This window comes from Microcebus murinus, chromosome 12, assembly GCF_040939455.1.
Source record: "Microcebus murinus isolate Inina chromosome 12, M.murinus_Inina_mat1.0, whole genome shotgun sequence".
NCBI lineage: Eukaryota > Metazoa > Chordata > Mammalia > Primates > Cheirogaleidae > Microcebus > Microcebus murinus.
The window spans coordinates 1,871,656-1,893,389 of NC_134115.1; the positions used below are offsets into that span (position 1 = coordinate 1,871,656).

The window sequence follows — 21,734 nt, forward strand, 5'->3', positions numbered from 1 at the left end:
TCGCCCTTTGACCCCAGCCAGGGGCCGCCCTCCCCCACAACCCCTTTCAGCTGCGCCGCCCACCCTGTGGCCCTGCGGCCGCCTATTCCCCCGGGCCAGGGCTGGGGCACAGCGCACGGGGGAGGGGAGCCAGTGTATGGGGCGTCTCTCTCTCTCTCTCTCTCTCTCTCTCTCTCTCTCTCTCTCTTTCTCGGGATGTGTCCCATGGGTGGGGTGGGGTGGCGTGGTTTGTGGGGCGCTGAAGAAATCAGTCCCCTCCATCTCCTCCCTCTGGAAAACACCCAAGCCCTTGGAGAACTGCCCGCACCGCTACCGTGGGGGCCGGGACCCTCCTCTGTGTCCTCCTGTGGCCCAGTCCAAGGGGCCTGGGCCTGGCCGGGGCTGCATTGGACCCCAACCACCCTGGCGTGTGGACTCGCTAAAAATCGGCGATTAGATATTGGATTCCAGCGTCATTGAGGTCATTTCACTAAGGAGTGCACCGCAAAGAGTTTCCTAATCCATCTGTGAGGGTGGCAACCGAAAGAGAATTTGAAAGCTGACAGAATAGGCGAGGAAAGGCATAGGAGATTTCCACACCCAGTAAGGAAGCCTTTCCCGAAGTGGAAGAAAGAAACGAGCAAACAGAGACACCGGTAGCCCGCCCGGATGAGAGTCTGCCCCTGAGAGAAAGTACCCTGACCAGGTTCACCCGCGGGTGGGTGGGTGGCGAGCTAGCGGCATTCAGAAGAGCGAGGCCCGCAGTCTGTGCAGAAGACACCTGCACTCGGGTGTGTGTGGCGGCACAATTCACAAGCAGCTCCAGATGTTAATCCAAGGAGAAGCCAGGGAGTTCCCAACGCCCCAGGTGTCCTCAGCCCACGACTGGCTGCTGTGGGAATGCGAAGCCCGGCTCCTTGTCTCAGAGCGGGGCAACCAGGAGGTGTGATGTCCACCCAGGGGTTCCCAGGAGGATCAGGCTGAAGCTGGGACTTGGCCTGAAAGTGTCCCCTCGCATGGCCACCCCCTTCCCCTTCCTGCTCCTCTACTCCTGGTGCCCCTCCATCCAGGGGCCAGACCTTAAAGAGTCACCCGCAAGAGAATCCTGGTCCCAAAGGAGCCTTCTGGGGGACCCGTGCTGAGAGAGGTTGTGGGCATGGCCCGCTGGGGCTCTGCCCGACCCAGGGCTGAGAGATGCAACCTCCCAGCTCTGGGTCCCTGCAGGAAGTGTTGGCAAGCACAGGGCCAGTCCTCCAAAGGCCCAGGTGCAGGGAGCCCAGGCCAAGCAGCCTGTGGAAGAAGCCACATGCTGTGCCACCCCGGGGAACACGACTGCAGGCCACGGCCCTTCCCACCTCCTCCTCCTCCTCCTCCTCCTCCTCCCACCCCGCCCCCGCCCCCGCCCCCACATGGCACAGGGCCCAGAGACACCTCAGACACTTGCTACCCAAAGTGCAAAGGGCATCAGTTGCTCCTCCAAAGCCCCCGCCCAGCAGACCGCGTTGTCCAGCCAGCCCCCGGGCCTCCCTGGGGTGCCCAGCACAAAAGTGCAGACACCCACCGGACCCTCAATCTCAGTTTTCGGATGTTTTTGCCACTCTAAGGACCCGCAGGCCAGCTGGGCCTTCTGGCAGGACAGAGAGCCCCGGAATCCGACGTGGAGAGCTGAGTGTACGTCCCCATGAGGAGGCGGTCCCCACCTCCGCGGCTATCCCCTTGCGGGGAGCGGCAGCCGCGGGGCCTCAGAGAAGACACCAGGCTGGGCCCCCACGGCACAGCGGGAGCACGTCCCCCGCAGGCCACTTAGCGACGGCGGCCAGCCGGCGGACGGTTGGGTTGCGCGAGACGCTGCGGCCGCCCTGCTACCGGGTTCCTGGGAGGGCGTCCTGGAACCAGCGTCCACACCAAGCCCTTGGAAGGCCCAGGCGACAGAGGAGCCCCGTCAGGCAGGGGCCGAGGACGGTGACGGCCCGGGCGGGGAGGAGCGTGTCAGGCAGGGGCAGAGGACGGTGACAGGTGACAGGCCGGGCGGGAAGGAGTCAGTCAGGCAGGGGCCGTGGAGGAGACGGGCTGGGTAAGGGTTAGGGTTAGAGTCAGGGCACAAGTCACAATCGCAAAGACCTGGAAGCCACCCGAGTGCCCATCGACCCACGAGTGGGTAAATAAAATGTGGCGCGTGGACACCACGGAGTGCTATTCGGCTATGAGGAGCAGCGGTGAGAGGGCACCTCTCCTGGTTCTCCTGGCCAGAGCTGGAACCCGTTCCAGTAAGCCAAGTATCCCAAGAATGGACACACGAGCACCACGTGCTCGCGCTCACCAGCAAATGGGTACGAACCGATGGACACCTAAGTGGACACAGAGGAATCACCTTCTTCGGGTGGGTGTCGGGCGGGTGGGGGGAGGGGATGGGCATACACATCCATTAGGAATGGGGTGGGTGCGCACCGACTGGGGGATGGGCGCACTTGAAGCTCTGACCCGAGGGGGGAGGCTGGGAGAGGGCAACGCACCGCACCCGACCTTAACATTGGTGCCCCCACAATATGCTGGAACAACATGAGAGGTAAATGAATAAGAACACGGGGGGGAGGGGGGCACGGGCAACACATGTCACCTTAATACTTGGACTCCCATCATCTGCTTGAAAAGAGAGAGAAAAGAAAATGCAATAATAGAGATAAGAGACACTTTTTAAAAATAATGAATCCGGCCGGGCGCTGTGGCTCACGCCTGTAATCCTAGCTCTTGGGAGGCCGAGGCGGGCGGATTGCTCAAGGTCAGGAGTTCAAAACCAGCCTGAGCAAGAGCGAGACCCCGTCTCTACTATAAATAGAAAGAAATTAATTGGCCAACTGATATATATATAAAAAATTAGCGGGGCATGGTGGCGCATGCCTGCAGTCCCAGCTACCCGGGAGGCTGAGGCAGAAGGATCACTCGAGCCCAGGAGTTTGAAGTTGCTGTGAGCTAGGCTGACGCCACGGCACTCACTCTAGCCTGGGCAACAAACCCAGACTCTGTCTCAAAAAAAAAAAAAAAAAAATGAATCCGAAGAGAAAAGTAAAAGGAGGCCTGTGGAGCAGGTCTGGGTGTGACTCCGGATCCCCCAACATCAGTTGCCACCACCAAAGATCCCTACGTGTAGCCCATAGAACCCCAAAAGCAACGGGACGAGTTCTGGTCACATACTCCCTCAAAATGACATCCTGGCCTTCTTCTGGAACTCCCTCCCCTCTCAGACTCTCAAGGTTTCCTCCGGCGTGTCCGTTCCCACAGAGCAGACCTTTGGTCTGAGACCTGACAGTCCAGAAGCCACGCATGCTGCCGCGTGGCGGCGGTGTCACGGCTCGGGACAAGAGGAGGCCCCACGGTGCGGGCTGGGGCGCCAGGCACCGCGGCGGGCGCTGAGGGTGGGGGTCACCCCCACCCCGGGCCGCCCCCGCGCTCCCAGAAACGCGACAGAACCAGAGGCAAAAAAAAAAAAAAAAAAAAAGAAGAAGCCTACGGCACCCGGTATTCCCGGGCGGTCTCCCATCCAAGTTCTAACCAGGCCCGACCCTGCTTAGCTTCCGAGACCAGACGGGATCGGGCGCGTTCGGGGTGGTGTTGCCGTGGACGGCGGAGGGCGCCCCTGCCCCGCTCAAGAAGCCGAGCCTCTCTGCGCTTCCCCGCCGCCTCCTCCCGCCCCAGGCCCCGCGCCGGGCCGGGCCTGTTGAGTTCGCCGGCCGGGTCCGGCGGGCTCCGAGGGACGGGGGTGACAGGCGGGGCGGGCAGGGAGCGGCGGGCCGAGGTTGGGGGCTGTCTCTCTATACACACACACTCACACTCACTCACTCACTCACACTCACACAAGATGCGCCTCCACGGCTGGACCCACCAAGGTGGAGACCTTGCAGCCCCCCTCCTCTCCTCGCCTGGCCTCCTTCACCTCCCCGCCCCCACCCCCAGCGCGCCGCGGCCGCTGACTGCGCACGGGGTGGGCGGGGCGCTCGCCCTTTGACCCCAGCCAGGGGCCGCCCTCCCCCACAACCCCTTTCAGCTGCGCCGCCCACCCTGTGGCCCTGCGGCCGCCTATTCCCCCGGGCCAGGGCTGGGGCACAGCGCACGGGGGAGGGGAGCCAGTGTATGGGGCGTCTCTCTCTCTCTCTCTCTCTCTCTCTCTCTCTCTTTCTCGGGATGTGTCCCATGGGTGGGGTGGGGTGGCGTGGTTTGTGGGGCGCTGAAGAAATCAGTCCCCTCCATCTCCTCCCTCTGGAAAACACCCAAGCCCTTGGAGAACTGCCCGCACCGCTACCGTGGGGGCCGGGACCCTCCTCTGTGTCCTCCTGTGGCCCAGTCCAAGGGGCCTGGGCCTGGCCGGGGCTGCATTGGACCCCAACCACCCTGGCGTGTGGACTCGCTAAAAATCGGCGATTAGATATTGGATTCCAGCGTCATTGAGGTCATTTCACTAAGGAGTGCACCGCAAAGAGTTTCCTAATCCATCTGTGAGGGTGGCAACCGAAAGAGAATTTGAAAGCTGACAGAATAGGCGAGGAAAGGCATAGGAGATTTCCACACCCAGTAAGGAAGCCTTTCCCGAAGTGGAAGAAAGAAACGAGCAAACAGAGACACCGGTAGCCCGCCCGGATGAGAGTCTGCCCCTGAGAGAAAGTACCCTGACCAGGTTCACCCGCGGGTGGGTGGGTGGCGAGCTAGCGGCATTCAGAAGAGCGAGGCCCGCAGTCTGTGCAGAAGACACCTGCACTCGGGTGTGTGTGGCGGCACAATTCACAAGCAGCTCCAGATGTTAATCCAAGGAGAAGCCAGGGAGTTCCCAACGCCCCAGGTGTCCTCAGCCCACGACTGGCTGCTGTGGGAATGCGAAGCCCAGCTCCTTGTCTCAGAGCGGGGCAACCAGGAGGTGTGATGTCCACCCAGGGGTTCCCAGGAGGATCAGGCTGAAGCTGGGACTTGGCCTGAAAGTGTCCCCTCGCATGGCCACCCCCTTCCCCTTCCTGCTCCTCTACTCCTGGTGCCCCTCCATCCAGGGGCCAGACCTTAAAGAGTCACCCGCAAGAGAATCCTGGTCCCAAAGGAGCCTTCTGGGGGACCCGTGCTGAGAGAGGTTGTGGGCATGGCCCGCTGGGGCTCTGCCCGACCCAGGGCTGAGAGATGCAACCTCCCAGCTCTGGGTCCCTGCAGGAAGTGTTGGCAAGCACAGGGCCAGTCCTCCAAAGGCCCAGGTGCAGGGAGCCCAGGCCAAGCAGCCTGTGGAAGAAGCCACATGCTGTGCCACCCCGGGGAACACGACTGCAGGCCACGGCCCTTCCCACCTCCTCCTCCTCCTCCTCCTCCTCCTCCTCCTCCTCCCACCCCGCCCCCGCCCCCGCCCCCACATGGCACAGGGCCCAGAGACACCTCAGACACTTGCTACCCAAAGTGCAAAGGGCATCAGTTGCTCCTCCAAAGCCCCCGCCCAGCAGACCGCGTTGTCCAGCCAGCCCCCGGGCCTCCCTGGGGTGCCCAGCACAAAAGTGCAGACACCCACCGGACCCTCAATCTCAGTTTTCGGATGTTTTTGCCACTCTAAGGACCCGCAGGCCAGCTGGGCCTTCTGGCAGGACAGAGAGCCCCGGAATCCGACGTGGAGAGCTGAGTGTACGTCCCCATGAGGAGGCGGTCCCCACCTCCGCGGCTATCCCCTTGCGGGGAGCGGCAGCCGCGGGGCCTCAGAGAAGACACCAGGCTGGGCCCCCACGGCACAGCGGGAGCACGTCCCCCGCAGGCCACTTAGCGACGGCGGCCAGCCGGCGGACGGTTGGGTTGCGCGAGACGCTGCGGCCGCCCTGCTACCGGGTTCCTGGGAGGGCGTCCTGGAACCAGCGTCCACACCAAGCCCTTGGAAGGCCCAGGCGACAGAGGAGCCCCGTCAGGCAGGGGCCGAGGACGGTGACGGCCCGGGCGGGGAGGAGCGTGTCAGGCAGGGGCAGAGGACGGTGACAGGTGACAGGCCGGGCGGGAAGGAGTCAGTCAGGCAGGGGCCGTGGAGGAGACGGGCTGGGTAAGGGTTAGGGTTAGAGTCAGGGCACAAGTCACAATCGCAAAGACCTGGAAGCCACCCGAGTGCCCATCGACCCACGAGTGGGTAAATAAAATGTGGCGCGTGGACACCACGGAGTGCTATTCGGCTATGAGGAGCAGCGGTGAGAGGGCACCTCTCCTGGTTCTCCTGGCCAGAGCTGGAACCCGTTCCAGTAAGCCAAGTATCCCAAGAATGGACACACGAGCACCACGTGCTCGCGCTCACCAGCAAATGGGTACGAACCGATGGACACCTAAGTGGACACAGAGGAATCACCTTCTTCGGGTGAGTGTCGGGCGGGTGGGGGGAGGGGATGGGCATACACATCCATTAGGAATGGGGTGGGTGCGCACCGACTGGGGGATGGGCGCACTTGAAGCTCTGACCCGAGGGGGGAGGCTGGGAGAGGGCAACGCACCGCACCCGACCTTAACATTGGTGCCCCCACAATATGCTGGAACAACATGAGAGGTAAATGAATAAGAACACGGGGGGGAGGGGGGCACGGGCAACACATGTCACCTTAATACTTGGACTCCCATCATCTGCTTGAAAAGAGAGAGAAAAGAAAATGCAATAATAGAGATAAGAGACACTTTTTAAAAATAATGAATCCGGCCGGGCGCTGTGGCTCACGCCTGTAATCCTAGCTCTTGGGAGGCCGAGGCGGGCGGATTGCTCAAGGTCAGGAGTTCAAAACCAGCCTGAGCAAGAGCGAGACCCCGTCTCTACTATAAATAGAAAGAAATTAATTGGCCAACTGATATATATATAAAAAATTAGCGGGGCATGGTGGCGCATGCCTGCAGTCCCAGCTACCCGGGAGGCTGAGGCAGAAGGATCACTCGAGCCCAGGAGTTTGAAGTTGCTGTGAGCTAGGCTGACGCCACGGCACTCACTCTAGCCTGGGCAACAAACCCAGACTCTGTCTCAAAAAAAAAAAAAAAAAAATGAATCCGAAGAGAAAAGTAAAAGGAGGCCTGTGGAGCAGGTCTGGGTGTGACTCCGGATCCCCCAACATCAGTTGCCACCACCAAAGATCCCTACGTGTAGCCCATAGAACCCCAAAAGCAACGGGACGAGTTCTGGTCACATACTCCCTCAAAATGACATCCTGGCCTTCTTCTGGAACTCCCTCCCCTCTCAGACTCTCAAGGTTTCCTCCGGCGTGTCCGTTCCCACAGAGCAGACCTTTGGTCTGAGACCTGACAGTCCAGAAGCCACGCATGCTGCCGCGTGGCGGCGGTGTCACGGCTCGGGACAAGAGGAGGCCCCACGGTGCGGGCTGGGGCGCCAGGCACCGCGGCGGGCGCTGAGGGTGGGGGTCACCCCCACCCCGGGCCGCCCCCGCGCTCCCAGAAACGCGACAGAACCAGAGGCAAAAAAAAAAAAAAAAAAAAAGAAGAAGCCTACGGCACCCGGTATTCCCGGGCGGTCTCCCATCCAAGTTCTAACCAGGCCCGACCCTGCTTAGCTTCCGAGACCAGACGGGATCGGGCGCGTTCGGGGTGGTGTGGCCGTGGACGGCGGAGGGCGCCCCTGCCCCGCTCAAGAAGCCGAGCCTCTCTGCGCTTCCCCGCCGCCTCCTCCCGCCCCAGGCCCCGCGCCGGGCCGGGCCTGTTGAGTTCGCCGGCCGGGTCCGGCGGGCTCCGAGGGACGGGGGTGACAGGCGGGGCGGGCAGGGAGCGGCGGGCCGAGGTTGGGGGCTGTCTCTCTATACACACACACTCACACTCACTCACTCACTCACACTCACACAAGATGCGCCTCCACGGCTGGACCCACCAAGGTGGAGACCTTGCAGCCCCCCTCCTCTCCTCGCCTGGCCTCCTTCACCTCCCCGCCCCCACCCCCAGCGCGCCGCGGCCGCTGACTGCGCACGGGGTGGGCGGGGCGCTCGCCCTTTGACCCCAGCCAGGGGCCGCCCTCCCCCACAACCCCTTTCAGCTGCGCCGCCCACCCTGTGGCCCTGCGGCCGCCTATTCCCCCGGGCCAGGGCTGGGGCACAGCGCACGGGGGAGGGGAGCCAGTGTATGGGGCGTCTCTCTCTCTCTCTCTCTCTCTCTCTCTCTCTCTTTCTCGGGATGTGTCCCATGGGTGGGGTGGGGTGGCGTGGTTTGTGGGGCGCTGAAGAAATCAGTCCCCTCCATCTCCTCCCTCTGGAAAACACCCAAGCCCTTGGAGAACTGCCCGCACCGCTACCGTGGGGGCCGGGACCCTCCTCTGTGTCCTCCTGTGGCCCAGTCCAAGGGGCCTGGGCCTGGCCGGGGCTGCATTGGACCCCAACCACCCTGGCGTGTGGACTCGCTAAAAATCGGCGATTAGATATTGGATTCCAGCGTCATTGAGGTCATTTCACTAAGGAGTGCACCGCAAAGAGTTTCCTAATCCATCTGTGAGGGTGGCAACCGAAAGAGAATTTGAAAGCTGACAGAATAGGCGAGGAAAGGCATAGGAGATTTCCACACCCAGTAAGGAAGCCTTTCCCGAAGTGGAAGAAAGAAACGAGCAAACAGAGACACCGGTAGCCCGCCCGGATGAGAGTCTGCCCCTGAGAGAAAGTACCCTGACCAGGTTCACCCGCGGGTGGGTGGGTGGCGAGCTAGCGGCATTCAGAAGAGCGAGGCCCGCAGTCTGTGCAGAAGACACCTGCACTCGGGTGTGTGTGGCGGCACAATTCACAAGCAGCTCCAGATGTTAATCCAAGGAGAAGCCAGGGAGTTCCCAACGCCCCAGGTGTCCTCAGCCCACGACTGGCTGCTGTGGGAATGCGAAGCCCGGCTCCTTGTCTCAGAGCGGGGCAACCAGGAGGTGTGATGTCCACCCAGGGGTTCCCAGGAGGATCAGGCTGAAGCTGGGACTTGGCCTGAAAGTGTCCCCTCGCATGGCCACCCCCTTCCCCTTCCTGCTCCTCTACTCCTGGTGCCCCTCCATCCAGGGGCCAGACCTTAAAGAGTCACCCGCAAGAGAATCCTGGTCCCAAAGGAGCCTTCTGGGGGACCCGTGCTGAGAGAGGTTGTGGGCATGGCCCGCTGGGGCTCTGCCCGACCCAGGGCTGAGAGATGCAACCTCCCAGCTCTGGGTCCCTGCAGGAAGTGTTGGCAAGCACAGGGCCAGTCCTCCAAAGGCCCAGGTGCAGGGAGCCCAGGCCAAGCAGCCTGTGGAAGAAGCCACATGCTGTGCCACCCCGGGGAACACGACTGCAGGCCACGGCCCTTCCCACCTCCTCCTCCTCCTCCTCCTCCTCCTCCTCCTCCTCCCACCCCGCCCCCGCCCCCGCCCCCACATGGCACAGGGCCCAGAGACACCTCAGACACTTGCTACCCAAAGTGCAAAGGGCATCAGTTGCTCCTCCAAAGCCCCCGCCCAGCAGACCGCGTTGTCCAGCCAGCCCCCGGGCCTCCCTGGGGTGCCCAGCACAAAAGTGCAGACACCCACCGGACCCTCAATCTCAGTTTTCGGATGTTTTTGCCACTCTAAGGACCCGCAGGCCAGCTGGGCCTTCTGGCAGGACAGAGAGCCCCGGAATCCGACGTGGAGAGCTGAGTGTACGTCCCCATGAGGAGGCGGTCCCCACCTCCGCGGCTATCCCCTTGCGGGGAGCGGCAGCCGCGGGGCCTCAGAGAAGACACCAGGCTGGGCCCCCACGGCACAGCGGGAGCACGTCCCCCGCAGGCCACTTAGCGACGGCGGCCAGCCGGCGGACGGTTGGGTTGCGCGAGACGCTGCGGCCGCCCTGCTACCGGGTTCCTGGGAGGGCGTCCTGGAACCAGCGTCCACACCAAGCCCTTGGAAGGCCCAGGCGACAGAGGAGCCCCGTCAGGCAGGGGCCGAGGACGGTGACGGCCCGGGCGGGGAGGAGCGTGTCAGGCAGGGGCAGAGGACGGTGACAGGTGACAGGCCGGGCGGGAAGGAGTCAGTCAGGCAGGGGCCGTGGAGGAGACGGGCTGGGTAAGGGTTAGGGTTAGAGTCAGGGCACAAGTCACAATCGCAAAGACCTGGAAGCCACCCGAGTGCCCATCGACCCACGAGTGGGTAAATAAAATGTGGCGCGTGGACACCACGGAGTGCTATTCGGCTATGAGGAGCAGCGGTGAGAGGGCACCTCTCCTGGTTCTCCTGGCCAGAGCTGGAACCCGTTCCAGTAAGCCAAGTATCCCAAGAATGGACACACGAGCACCACGTGCTCGCGCTCACCAGCAAATGGGTACGAACCGATGGACACCTAAGTGGACACAGAGGAATCACCTTCTTCGGGTGAGTGTCGGGCGGGTGGGGGGAGGGGATGGGCATACACATCCATTAGGAATGGGGTGGGTGCGCACCGACTGGGGGATGGGCGCACTTGAAGCTCTGACCCGAGGGGGGAGGCTGGGAGAGGGCAACGCACCGCACCCGACCTTAACATTGGTGCCCCCACAATATGCTGGAACAACATGAGAGGTAAATGAATAAGAACACGGGGGGGAGGGGGGCACGGGCAACACATGTCACCTTAATACTTGGACTCCCATCATCTGCTTGAAAAGAGAGAGAAAAGAAAATGCAATAATAGAGATAAGAGACACTTTTTAAAAATAATGAATCCGGCCGGGCGCTGTGGCTCACGCCTGTAATCCTAGCTCTTGGGAGGCCGAGGCGGGCGGATTGCTCAAGGTCAGGAGTTCAAAACCAGCCTGAGCAAGAGCGAGACCCCGTCTCTACTATAAATAGAAAGAAATTAATTGGCCAACTGATATATATATAAAAAATTAGCGGGGCATGGTGGCGCATGCCTGCAGTCCCAGCTACCCGGGAGGCTGAGGCAGAAGGATCACTCGAGCCCAGGAGTTTGAAGTTGCTGTGAGCTAGGCTGACGCCACGGCACTCACTCTAGCCTGGGCAACAAACCCAGACTCTGTCTCAAAAAAAAAAAAAAAAAAATGAATCCGAAGAGAAAAGTAAAAGGAGGCCTGTGGAGCAGGTCTGGGTGTGACTCCGGATCCCCCAACATCAGGTGCCACCACCAAAGATCCCTACGTGTAGCCCATAGAACCCCAAAAGCAACGGGACGAGTTCTGGTCACATACTCCCTCAAAATGACATCCTGGCCTTCTTCTGGAACTCCCTCCCCTCTCAGACTCTCAAGGTTTCCTCCGGCGTGTCCGTTCCCACAGAGCAGACCTTTGGTCTGAGACCTGACAGTCCAGAAGCCACGCATGCTGCCGCGTGGCGGCGGTGTCACGGCTCGGGACAAGAGGAGGCCCCACGGTGCGGGCTGGGGCGCCAGGCACCGCGGCGGGCGCTGAGGGTGGGGGTCACCCCCACCCCGGGCCGCCCCCGCGCTCCCAGAAACGCGACAGAACCAGAGGCAAAAAAAAAAAAAAAAAAAAAAGAAGAAGCCTACGGCACCCGGTATTCCCGGGCGGTCTCCCATCCAAGTTCTAACCAGGCCCGACCCTGCTTAGCTTCCGAGACCAGACGGGATCGGGCGCGTTCGGGGTGGTGTGGCCGTGGACGGCGGAGGGCGCCCCTGCCCCGCTCAAGAAGCCGAGCCTCTCTGCGCTTCCCCGCCGCCTCCTCCCGCCCCAGGCCCCGCGCCGGGCCGGGCCTGTTGAGTTCGCCGGCCGGGTCCGGCGGGCTCCGAGGGACGGGGGTGACAGGCGGGGCGGGCAGGGAGCGGCGGGCCGAGGTTGGGGGCTGTCTCTCTATACACACACACTCACACTCACTCACTCACTCACACTCACACAAGATGCGCCTCCACGGCTGGACCCACCAAGGTGGAGACCTTGCAGCCCCCCTCCTCTCCTCGCCTGGCCTCCTTCACCTCCCCGCCCCCACCCCCAGCGCGCCGCGGCCGCTGACTGCGCACGGGGTGGGCGGGGCGCTCGCCCTTTGACCCCAGCCAGGGGCCGCCCTCCCCCACAACCCCTTTCAGCTGCGCCGCCCACCCTGTGGCCCTGCGGCCGCCTATTCCCCCGGGCCAGGGCTGGGGCACAGCGCACGGGGGAGGGGAGCCAGTGTATGGGGCGTCTCTCTCTCTCTCTCTCTCTCTCTCTTTCTCGGGATGTGTCCCATGGGTGGGGTGGGGTGGCGTGGTTTGTGGGGCGCTGAAGAAATCAGTCCCCTCCATCTCCTCCCTCTGGAAAACACCCAAGCCCTTGGAGAACTGCCCGCACCGCTACCGTGGGGGCCGGGACCCTCCTCTGTGTCCTCCTGTGGCCCAGTCCAAGGGGCCTGGGCCTGGCCGGGGCTGCATTGGACCCCAACCACCCTGGCGTGTGGACTCGCTAAAAATCGGCGATTAGATATTGGATTCCAGCGTCATTGAGGTCATTTCACTAATGAGTGCACCGCAAAGAGTTTCCTAATCCATCTGTGAGGGTGGCAACCGAAAGAGAATTTGAAAGCTGACAGAATAGGCGAGGAAAGGCATAGGAGATTTCCACACCCAGTAAGGAAGCCTTTCCCGAAGTGGAAGAAAGAAACGAGCAAACAGAGACACCGGTAGCCCGCCCGGATGAGAGTCTGCCCCTGAGAGAAAGTACCCTGACCAGGTTCACCCGCGGGTGGGTGGGTGGCGAGCTAGCGGCATTCAGAAGAGCGAGGCCCGCAGTCTGTGCAGAAGACACCTGCACTCGGGTGTGTGTGGCGGCACAATTCACAAGCAGCTCCAGATGTTAATCCAAGGAGAAGCCAGGGAGTTCCCAACGCCCCAGGTGTCCTCAGCCCACGACTGGCTGCTGTGGGAATGCGAAGCCCGGCTCCTTGTCTCAGAGCGGGGCAACCAGGAGGTGTGATGTCCACCCAGGGGTTCCCAGGAGGATCAGGCTGAAGCTGGGACTTGGCCTGAAAGTGTCCCCTCGCATGGCCACCCCCTTCCCCTTCCTGCTCCTCTACTCCTGGTGCCCCTCCATCCAGGGGCCAGACCTTAAAGAGTCACCCGCAAGAGAATCCTGGTCCCAAAGGAGCCTTCTGGGGGACCCGTGCTGAGAGAGGTTGTGGGCATGGCCCGCTGGGGCTCTGCCCGACCCAGGGCTGAGAGATGCAACCTCCCAGCTCTGGGTCCCTGCAGGAAGTGTTGGCAAGCACAGGGCCAGTCCTCCAAAGGCCCAGGTGCAGGGAGCCCAGGCCAAGCAGCCTGTGGAAGAAGCCACATGCTGTGCCACCCCGGGGAACACGACTGCAGGCCACGGCCCTTCCCACCTCCTCCTCCTCCTCCTCCTCCTCCTCCTCCTCCTCCCACCCCGCCCCCGCCCCCGCCCCCACATGGCACAGGGCCCAGAGACACCTCAGACACTTGCTACCCAAAGTGCAAAGGGCATCAGTTGCTCCTCCAAAGCCCCCGCCCAGCAGACCGCGTTGTCCAGCCAGCCCCCGGGCCTCCCTGGGGTGCCCAGCACAAAAGTGCAGACACCCACCGGACCCTCAATCTCAGTTTTCGGATGTTTTTGCCACTCTAAGGACCCGCAGGCCAGCTGGGCCTTCTGGCAGGACAGAGAGCCCCGGAATCCGACGTGGAGAGCTGAGTGTACGTCCCCATGAGGAGGCGGTCCCCACCTCCGCGGCTATCCCCTTGCGGGGAGCGGCAGCCGCGGGGCCTCAGAGAAGACACCAGGCTGGGCCCCCACGGCACAGCGGGAGCACGTCCCCCGCAGGCCACTTAGCGACGGCGGCCAGCCGGCGGACGGTTGGGTTGCGCGAGACGCTGCGGCCGCCCTGCTACCGGGTTCCTGGGAGGGCGTCCTGGAACCAGCGTCCACACCAAGCCCTTGGAAGGCCCAGGCGACAGAGGAGCCCCGTCAGGCAGGGGCCGAGGACGGTGACGGCCCGGGCGGGGAGGAGCGTGTCAGGCAGGGGCAGAGGACGGTGACAGGTGACAGGCCGGGCGGGAAGGAGTCAGTCAGGCAGGGGCCGTGGAGGAGACGGGCTGGGTAAGGGTTAGGGTTAGAGTCAGGGCACAAGTCACAATCGCAAAGACCTGGAAGCCACCCGAGTGCCCATCGACCCACGAGTGGGTAAATAAAATGTGGCGCGTGGACACCACGGAGTGCTATTCGGCTATGAGGAGCAGCGGTGAGAGGGCACCTCTCCTGGTTCTCCTGGCCAGAGCTGGAACCCGTTCCAGTAAGCCAAGTATCCCAAGAATGGACACACGAGCACCACGTGCTCGCGCTCACCAGCAAATGGGTACGAACCGATGGACACCTAAGTGGACACAGAGGAATCACCTTCTTCGGGTGAGTGTCGGGCGGGTGGGGGGAGGGGATGGGCATACACATCCATTAGGAATGGGGTGGGTGCGCACCGACTGGGGGATGGGCGCACTTGAAGCTCTGACCCGAGGGGGGAGGCTGGGAGAGGGCAACGCACCGCACCCGACCTTAACATTGGTGCCCCCACAATATGCTGGAACAACATGAGAGGTAAATGAATAAGAACACGGGGCGGAGGGGGGCACGGGCAACACATGTCACCTTAATACTTGGACTCCCATCATCTGCTTGAAAAGAGAGAGAAAAGAAAATGCAATAATAGAGATAAGAGACACTTTTTAAAAATAATGAATCCGGCCGGGCGCTGTGGCTCACGCCTGTAATCCTAGCTCTTGGGAGGCCGAGGCGGGCGGATTGCTCAAGGTCAGGAGTTCAAAACCAGCCTGAGCAAGAGCGAGACCCCGTCCCTACTATAAATAGAAAGAAATTAATTGGCCAACTGATATATATATAAAAAATTAGCGGGGCATGGTGGCGCATGCCTGCAGTCCCAGCTACCCGGGAGGCTGAGGCAGAAGGATCACTCGAGCCCAGGAGTTTGAAGTTGCTGTGAGCTAGGCTGACGCCACGGCACTCACTCTAGCCTGGGCAACAAACCCAGACTCTGTCTCAAAAAAAAAAAAAAAAAATGAATCCGAAGAGAAAAGTAAAAGGAGGCCTGTGGAGCAGGTCTGGGTGTGACTCCGGATCCCCCAACATCAGGTGCCACCACCAAAGATCCCTACGTGTAGCCCATAGAACCCCAAAAGCAACGGGACGAGTTCTGGTCACATACTCCCTCAAAATGACATCCTGGCCTTCTTCTGGAACTCCCTCCCCTCTCAGACTCTCAAGGTTTCCTCCGGCGTGTCCGTTCCCACAGAGCAGACCTTTGGTCTGAGACCTGACAGTCCAGAAGCCACGCATGCTGCCGCGTGGCGGCGGTGTCACGGCTCGGGACAAGAGGAGGCCCCACGGTGCGGGCTGGGGCGCCAGGCACCGCGGCGGGCGCTGAGGGTGGGGGTCACCCCCACCCCGGGCCGCCCCCGCGCTCCCAGAAACGCGACAGAACCAGAGGCAAAAAAAAAAAAAAAAAAAAGAAGAAGCCTACGGCACCCGGTATTCCCGGGCGGTCTCCCATCCAAGTTCTAACCAGGCCCGACCCTGCTTAGCTTCCGAGACCAGACGGGATCGGGCGCGTTCGGGGTGGTGTGGCCGTGGACGGTGGAGGGCGCCCCTGCCCCGCTCAAGAAGCCGAGCCTCTCTGCGCTTCCCCGCCGCCTCCTCCCGCCCCAGGCCCCGCGCCGGGCCGGGCCTGTTGAGTTCGCCGGCCGGGTCCGGCGGGCTCCGAGGGACGGGGGTGACAGGCGGGGCGGGCAGGGAGCGGCGGGCCGAGGTTGGGGGCTGTCTCTCTATACACACACACTCACACTCACTCACTCACTCACACTCACACAAGATGCGCCTCCACGGCTGGACCCACCAAGGTGGAGACCTTCCAGCCCCCCTCCTCTCCTCGCCTGGCCTCCTTCACCTCCCCGCCCCCACCCCCAGCGCGCCGCGGCCGCTGACTGCGCACGGGGTGGGCGGGGCGCTCGCCCTTTGACCCCAGCCAGGGGCCGCCCTCCCCCACAACCCCTTTCAGCTGCGCCGCCCACCCTGTGGCCCTGCGGCCGCCTATTCCCCCGGGCCAGGGCTGGGGCACAGCGCACGGGGGAGGGGAGCCAGTGTATGGGGCGTCTCTCTCTCTCTCTCTCTCTCTCTCTCTCTCTCTCTCTCCCCCCCCCCCCCGGATGTGTCCCATGGGTGGGGTGGGGTGGCGTGGTTTGTGGGGCGCTGAAGAAATCAGTCCCCTCCATCTCCTCCCTCTGGAAAACACCCAAGCCCTTGGAGAACTGCCCGCACCGCTACCGTGGGGGCCGGGACCCTCCTCTGTGTCCTCCTGTGGCCCAGTCCAAGGGGCCTGGGCCTGGCCGGGGCTGCATTGGACCCCAACCACCCTGGCGTGTGGACTCGCTAAAAATCGGCGATTAGATATTGGATTCCAGCGTCATTGAGGTCATTTCACTAATGAGTGCACCGCAAAGAGTTTCCTAATCCATCTGTGAGGGTGGCAACCGAAAGAGAATTTGAAAGCTGACAGAATAGGCGAGGAAAGGCATAGGAGATTTCCACACCCAGTAAGGAAGCCTTTCCCGAAGTGGAAGAAAGAAACGAGCAAACAGAGACACCGGTAGCCCGCCCGGATGAGAGTCTGCCCCTGAGAGAAAGTACCCTGACCAGGTTCACCCGCGGGTGGGTGGGTGGCGAGCTAGCGGCATTCAGAAGAGCGAGGCCCGCAGTCTGTGCAGAAGACACCTGCACTCGGGTGTGTGTGGCGGCACAATTCACAAGCAGCTCCAGATGTTAATCCAAGGAGAAGCCAGGGAGTTCCCAACGCCCCAGGTGTCCTCAGCCCACGACTGGCTGCTGTGGGAATGCGAAGCCCGGCTCCTTGTCTCAGAGCGGGGCAACCAGGAGGTGTGATGTCCACCCAGGGGTTCCCAGGAGGATCAGGCTGAAGCTGGGACTTGGCCTGAAAGTGTCCCCTCGCATGGCCACCCCCTTCCCCTTCCTGCTCCTCTACTCCTGGTGCCCCTCCATCCAGGGGCCAGACCTTAAAGAGTCACCCGCAAGAGAATCCTGGTCCCAAAGGAGCCTTCTGGGGGACCCGTGCTGAGAGAGGTTGTGGGCATGGCCCGCTGGGGCTCTGCCCGACCCAGGGCTGAGAGATGCAACCTCCCAGCTCTGGGTCCCTGCAGGAAGTGTTGGCAAGCACAGGGCCAGTCCTCCAAAGGCCCAGGTGCAGGGAGCCCAGGCCAAGCAGCCTGTGGAAGAAGCCACATGCTGTGCCACCCCGGGGAACACGACTGCAGGCCACGGCCCTTCCCACCTCCTCCTCCTCCTCCTCCTCCTCCTCCTCCTCCTCCCACCCCGCCCCCGCCCCCGCCCCCACATGGCACAGGGCCCAGAGACACCTCAGACACTTGCTACCCAAAGTGCAAAGGGCATCAGTTGCTCCTCCAAAGCCCCCGCCCAGCAGACCGCGTTGTCCAGCCAGCCCCCGGGCCTCCCTGGGGTGCCCAGCACAAAAGTGCAGACACCCACCGGACCCTCAATCTCAGTTTTCGGATGTTTTTGCCACTCTAAGGACCCGCAGGCCAGCTGGGCCTTCTGGCAGGACAGAGAGCCCCGGAATCCGACGTGGAGAGCTGAGTGTACGTCCCCATGAGGAGGCGGTCCCCACCTCCGCGGCTATCCCCTTGCGGGGAGCGGCAGCCGCGGGGCCTCAGAGAAGACACCAGGCTGGGCCCCCACGGCACAGCGGGAGCACGTCCCCCGCAGGCCACTTAGCGACGGCGGCCAGCCGGCGGACGGTTGGGTTGCGCGAGACGCTGCGGCCGCCCTGCTACCGGGTTCCTGGGAGGGCGTCCTGGAACCAGCGTCCACACCAAGCCCTTGGAAGGCCCAGGCGACAGAGGAGCCCCGTCAGGCAGGGGCCGAGGACGGTGACGGCCCGGGCGGGGAGGAGCGTGTCAGGCAGGGGCAGAGGACGGTGACAGGTGACAGGCCGGGCGGGAAGGAGTCAGTCAGGCAGGGGCCGTGGAGGAGACGGGCTGGGTAAGGGTTAGGGTTAGAGTCAGGGCACAAGTCACAATCGCAAAGACCTGGAAGCCACCCGAGTGCCCATCGACCCACGAGTGGGTAAATAAAATGTGGCGCGTGGACACCACGGAGTGCTATTCGGCTATGAGGAGCAGCGGTGAGAGGGCACCTCTCCTGGTTCTCCTGGCCAGAGCTGGAACCCGTTCCAGTAAGCCAAGTATCCCAAGAATGGACACACGAGCACCACGTGCTCGCGCTCACCAGCAAATGGGTACGAACCGATGGACACCTAAGTGGACACAGAGGAATCACCTTCTTCGGGTGGGTGTCGGGCGGGTGGGGGGAGGGGATGGGCATACACATCCATTAGGAATGGGGTGGGTGCGCACCGACTGGGGGATGGGCGCACTTGAAGCTCTGACCCGAGGGGGGAGGCTGGGAGAGGGCAACGCACCGCACCCGACCTTAACATTGGTGCCCCCACAATATGCTGGAACAACATGAGAGGTAAATGAATAAGAACACGGGGGGGAGGGGGGCACGGGCAACACATGTCACCTTAATACTTGGACTCCCATCATCTGCTTGAAAAGAGAGAGAAAAGAAAATGCAATAATAGAGATAAGAGACACTTTTTAAAAATAATGAATCCGGCCGGGCGCTGTGGCTCACGCCTGTAATCCTAGCTCTTGGGAGGCCGAGGCGGGCGGATTGCTCAAGGTCAGGAGTTCAAAACCAGCCTGAGCAAGAGCGAGACCCCGTCTCTACTATAAATAGAAAGAAATTAATTGGCCAACTGATATATATATAAAAAATTAGCGGGGCATGGTGGCGCATGCCTGCAGTCCCAGCTACCCGGGAGGCTGAGGCAGAAGGATCACTCGAGCCCAGGAGTTTGAAGTTGCTGTGAGCTAGGCTGACGCCACGGCACTCACTCTAGCCTGGGCAACAAACCCAGACTCTGTCTCAAAAAAAAAAAAAAAAAATGAATCCGAAGAGAAAAGTAAAAGGAGGCCTGTGGAGCAGGTCTGGGTGTGACTCCGGATCCCCCAACATCAGGTGCCACCACCAAAGATCCCTACGTGTAGCCCATAGAACCCCAAAAGCAACGGGACGAGTTCTGGTCACATACTCCCTCAAAATGACATCCTGGCCTTCTTCTGGAACTCCCTCCCCTCTCAGACTCTCAAGGTTTCCTCCGGCGTGTCCGTTCCCACAGAGCAGACCTTTGGTCTGAGACCTGACAGTCCAGAAGCCACGCATGCTGCCGCGTGGCGGCGGTGTCACGGCTCGGGACAAGAGGAGGCCCCACGGTGCGGGCTGGGGCGCCAGGCACCGCGGCGGGCGCTGAGGGTGGGGGTCACCCCCACCCCGGGCCGCCCCCGCGCTCCCAGAAACGCGACAGAACCAGAGGCAAAAAAAAAAAAAAAAAAAAGAAGAAGCCTACGGCACCCGGTATTCCCGGACGGTCTCCCATCCAAGTTCTAACCAGGCCCGACCCTGCTTAGCTTCCGAGACCAGACGGGATCGGGCGCGTTCGGGGTGGTGTGGCCGTGGACGGTGGAGGGCGCCCCTGCCCCGCTCAAGAAGCCGAGCCTCTCTGCGCTTCCCCGCCGCCTCCTCCCGCCCCAGGCCCCGCGCCGGGCCGGGCCTGTTGAGTTCGCCGGCCGGGTCCGGCGGGCTCCGAGGGACGGGGGTGACAGGCGGGGCGGGCAGGGAGCGGCGGGCCGAGGTTGGGGGCTGTCTCTCTATACACACACACTCACACTCACTCACTCACTCACACTCACACAAGATGCGCCTCCACGGCTGGACCCACCAAGGTGGAGACCTTCCAGCCCCCCTCCTCTCCTCGCCTGGCCTCCTTCACCTCCCCGCCCCCACCCCCAGCGCGCCGCGGCCGCTGACTGCGCACGGGGTGGGCGGGGCGCTCGCCCTTTGACCCCAGCCAGGGGCCGCCCTCCCCCACAACCCCTTTCAGCTGCGCCGCCCACCCTGTGGCCCTGCGGCCGCCTATTCCCCCGGGCCAGGGCTGGGGCACAGCACACGGGGGAGGGGAGCCAGTGTATGGGGCGTCTCTCTCTCTCTCTCTCTCTCTCTCTCTCTCTCTCTCTCTCTCTCTCTCCCCCCCCGGATGTGTCCCATGGGTGGGGTGGGGTGGCGTGGTTTGTGGGGCGCTGAAGAAATCAGTCCCCTCCATCTCCTCCCTCTGGAAAACACCCAAGCCCTTGGAGAACTGCCCGCACCGCTACCGTGGGGGCCGGGACCCTCCTCTGTGTCCTCCTGTGGCCCAGTCCAAGGGGCCTGGGCCTGGCCGGGGCTGCATTGGACCCCAACCACCCTGGCGTGTGGACTCGCTAAAAATCGGCGATTAGATATTGGATTCCAGCGTCATTGAGGTCATTTCACTAATGAGTGCACCGCAAAGAGTTTCCTAATCCATCTGTGAGGGTGGCAACCGAAAGAGAATTTGAAAGCTGACAGAATAGGCGAGGAAAGGCATAGGAGATTTCCACACCCAGTAAGGAAGCCTTTCCCGAAGTGGAAGAAAGAAACGAGCAAACAGAGACACCGGTAGCCCGCCCGGATGAGAGTCTGCCCCTGAGAGAAAGTACCCTGACCAGGTTCACCCGCGGGTGGGTGGGTGGCGAGCTAGCGGCATTCAGAAGAGCGAGGCCCGCAGTCTGTGCAGAAGACACCTGCACTCGGGTGTGTGTGGCGGCACAATTCACAAGCAGCTCCAGATGTTAATCCAAGGAGAAGCCAGGGAGTTCCCAACGCCCCAGGTGTCCTCAGCCCACGACTGGCTGCTGTGGGAATGCGAAGCCCGGCTCCTTGTCTCAGAGCGGGGCAACCAGGAGGTGTGATGTCCACCCAGGGGTTCCCAGGAGGATCAGGCTGAAGCTGGGACTTGGCCTGAAAGTGTCCCCTCGCATGGCCACCCCCTTCCCCTTCCTGCTCCTCTACTCCTGGTGCCCCTCCATCCAGGGGCCAGACCTTAAAGAGTCACCCGCAAGAGAATCCTGGTCCCAAAGGAGCCTTCTGGGGGACCCGTGCTGAGAGAGGTTGTGGGCATGGCCCGCTGGGGCTCTGCCCGACCCAGGGCTGAGAGATGCAACCTCCCAGCTCTGGGTCCCTGCAGGAAGTGTTGGCAAGCACAGGGCCAGTCCTCCAAAGGCCCAGGTGCAGGGAGCCCAGGCCAAGCAGCCTGTGGAAGAAGCCACATGCTGTGCCACCCCGGGGAACACGACTGCAGGCCACGGCCCTTCCCACCTCCTCCTCCTCCTCCTCCTCCTCCTCCCACCCCGCCCCCGCCCCCGCCCCCACATGGCACAGGGCCCAGAGACACCTCAGACACTTGCTACCCAAAGTGCAAAGGGCATCAGTTGCTCCTCCAAAGCCCCCGCCCAGCAGACCGCGTTGTCCAGCCAGCCCCCGGGCCTCCCTGGGGTGCCCAGCACAAAAGTGCAGACACCCACCGGACCCTCAATCTCAGTTTTCGGATGTTTTTGCCACTCTAAGGACCCGCAGGCCAGCTGGGCCTTCTGGCAGGACAGAGAGCCCCGGAATCCGACGTGGAGAGCTGAGTGTACGTCCCCATGAGGAGGCGGTCCCCACCTCCGCGGCTATCCCCTTGCGGGGAGCGGCAGCCGCGGGGCCTCAGAGAAGACACCAGGCTGGGCCCCCACGGCACAGCGGGAGCACGTCCCCCGCAGGCCACTTAGCGACGGCGGCCAGCCGGCGGACGGTTGGGTTGCGCGAGACGCTGCGGCCGCCCTGCTACCGGGTTCCTGGGAGGGCGTCCT

At 62.5% G+C, this 21,734-nt stretch overlaps 5 pseudogenes; all 5 read right to left on the reverse strand.

Annotated features, from left to right (window-relative positions):
• Positions 1-3,480: 3,480 nt before the first annotated feature.
• On the reverse strand, positions 3,481-3,599 carry LOC142874514 (uncharacterized; annotated as a pseudogene).
• A 3,853-nt stretch (positions 3,600-7,452) lies between these two features.
• LOC142874481 (uncharacterized) lies at positions 7,453-7,571 on the reverse strand (annotated as a pseudogene).
• Positions 7,572-11,425: 3,854 nt separating this feature from the next.
• LOC142874482 (uncharacterized) lies at positions 11,426-11,544 on the reverse strand (annotated as a pseudogene).
• Positions 11,545-15,387: 3,843 nt separating this feature from the next.
• On the reverse strand, positions 15,388-15,506 carry LOC142874483 (uncharacterized; annotated as a pseudogene).
• Positions 15,507-19,368: 3,862 nt separating this feature from the next.
• Positions 19,369-19,487, reverse strand: LOC142874508 (uncharacterized; annotated as a pseudogene).
• Positions 19,488-21,734: the final 2,247 nt, after the last annotated feature.